The sequence below is a fragment of the Phyllostomus discolor genome, chromosome 5 (assembly GCF_004126475.2).
Source record: "Phyllostomus discolor isolate MPI-MPIP mPhyDis1 chromosome 5, mPhyDis1.pri.v3, whole genome shotgun sequence".
NCBI lineage: Eukaryota > Metazoa > Chordata > Mammalia > Chiroptera > Phyllostomidae > Phyllostomus > Phyllostomus discolor.
The window spans coordinates 29,614,170-29,616,667 of record NC_040907.2 but is presented as its reverse complement, the minus strand read 5'-3'; the positions used below and the strand labels follow the sequence as shown (position 1 = coordinate 29,616,667).

The following is a 2,498-nucleotide window of genomic DNA, read 5'->3' as shown; positions in this document are numbered from 1 at the left end:
TCAGTCTCCTCCACATAGTCACCCTGCTCCATTCAGCCAGTAAATGCTCCTGTTCCTCAAGGCCCATGCCTAGGCTGCTGCCCTCTCTCACTGTGGACTTTCTCCCTGGTGATCTCATCCATGCCTATGGCTTTGATGACAATCCATTTGGTGATGATTCACACCCTTCTGTCTCCAGCCTGGAGAACTTCCTATCTAAGGTCCCGACCAATGGGAGCCTAGCCCACTACCCAGTAAACATCTCTACCTCAGCGTCTCCAAGGCACCTCAACCCCAACATGCCCAAGACCTCACTCATGATCCTCCCTCTGTGACACCGTCCCAGTGTTCTCTGACTCAGTGAGTTTGCCACCTGATGGGCAAACCCTGGGGACCATCACCACATCCTGTTAATTTTACCTCCAGAGCATCTCTTTAATCTGCCCCCTTCTCTTCATCTCTACCAATACCTCACTGGTCCAAGTTATCATTACCTTTTTTTGTTTTGCATTTAAAGGAATAAAAATAGAAGGACAGCATCAACTTTAATTTAAATATAAGAAAATATTAGAAATTGTCTTAAAAAAATCAGTGGAGCAAATTAAGTCCTAAAAAAGAGGGCTGCATCTTGGTGACCACATTTATTGTAAGGGTTGGAGAATAATAAAAATGATATGTAACTTAAGAATTTGTGAGTTATCTGCAAATCAGCTGATTTCAGGAGTGGAAGAATCCTCAATCATTTCTTAAAACTTTATTTATTTATTTTTCTAGAGAGAGGAGAAAGGAAGGAGAAAGAGAGGGAGAGAAATATTCATGTGAGAGAAACATCAATTGGTTGCCTCCCAAACACACTTGGACCAGTGACTGAACCTGCAGGCTGGGCATGTGCCCTGGCTGGGAATCGAACCGACGACTTTTTCGTTTGCAGGATGACACCCAACCAACTACACACCAGCCAGAGCCTTGGCCATTTCTTTTATTTTTTAAAATATTTTATTTATTTATTTTTGGAGAGGGAAGGGAGGGGGAGAGAGAGAGAGAGAGAGAAACATCAATGTGTGGTTGCTGGGGGTCATGGCCCGCAACCCAGGCATGTACCTTGACTGGGAATTGAACCTGCGACACTTTGGTTTGCAGCCTCCGCTCAATCCACTGAGCTACGCCAGCCAGGGTCCATTTCTTAATATCAAAGTTTATAGCCCTGGCTGGTGTGGCTCAGTTGGGTTGAGCACCATCATGTAAACTGGAAGGTCGCAGTTTTGATTCCCAGGTAGGGCACAGGCCTGGGTTTCTGTTCGGTCTCCTGGTCTGGTCGGTGACACGGACAAAGCAATTGATGTTTCTCTCTCACGTTGATGTCTCCCTCCCTCTCTCTCTCCATCCCTTCCCCTCTCTCTAAAATCAATAAGTATGTTCTCTGGAATGGAAAAATTACACAGGTTTCTCTTTTGAATATCTTCTACATTTAAAGAAACAATCATACAAAGTCTCCTACTTTCCATACAGGATCAATTCTTTGTTTCATCCAGCTCTCAGTGAAGGGACAACTAGTACAACATCATCTCCCGGGAAAAAGAGCGCTGGAACATTCCATTTTGTTGACTTATATATCTCTTCACATGTTTCTTCACCAATGTCTATAGCAGGCACAGTTTCTTCCACATCTCCCTATGTCACATTTAAATGTTCACCATAAGCACGTACTTGACCTCAAAGTTGCCATTTCTCATTTTCACGTAAATTTGCTTACCAGGCTGAGCCTGAGGAGATCCAGGGGCTCTGCTACCGTGTCAGTGGTTTGTTGCTGGTCCAGGTCTTCCCTCATGTTTCGAATCCCTATTATTACCTCTCACCTGGGCTCCTGCAGAGCCTCCTAACCCATCTCACTGGTCCCCCCGCCGTCCTTCTCCAGGCTTATCAAGTCACTCCCCTTTGAAAACCCCTAATGGCTTCCCTGTTGCCTGTGGGATAAAGAGCCAGCTCCTCGACTCCTTAAATGCCCTCCTTTGCCTACCTTCTGTCAACATTTAGCATCAGGCTCCCCCCTCCTGAGTTCCCTCCAGCTTCCTTTCAACTCCTCAAGCACACACGTGCCCCCACCCCACCCCAGCCACCGGGCCTTTGCACCTTCTTTCTAGAGGGCTCTCCCCTCCCACTCGCTCCGCCCTTCAGTTCATCCTTCACTTTTGGCTCAAACATTACTTCTTTTGGGCAGCCTTCTCTGGCCCTTTGTCTAGATTAGCGCTGTTTGGTAGACATTTTCACAGAGCCCTGTTTCTTCCACGTATGATTGTGCATAGGCATCTCTCTGGGCCCCCAGCCCTGCGTGGAAGGTGGTGGAGTCCAGGACTGTTCCATGTGGGCAGCAGGCTTCAGTAGCATTGTGGGGGCTCTGGGCAGGGGCTCGGAGTGGCATAGGGGTGTATCCTGGACACCTCCAGGTTTCCAAGGACTCCCCGTATCCTGCCAACACCACCGAGGCCACAGTCAGGACAGACGAGCTCCTGGCAGTGGCC

General features: G+C 47.8%; 1 pseudogene; it reads right to left on the bottom strand.

The window, feature by feature from the left end:
* Window positions 1-1,424: 1,424 nt before the first annotated feature.
* LOC114495996 lies at window positions 1,425-1,855 on the bottom strand (annotated as a pseudogene).
* Window positions 1,856-2,498: the final 643 nt, after the last annotated feature.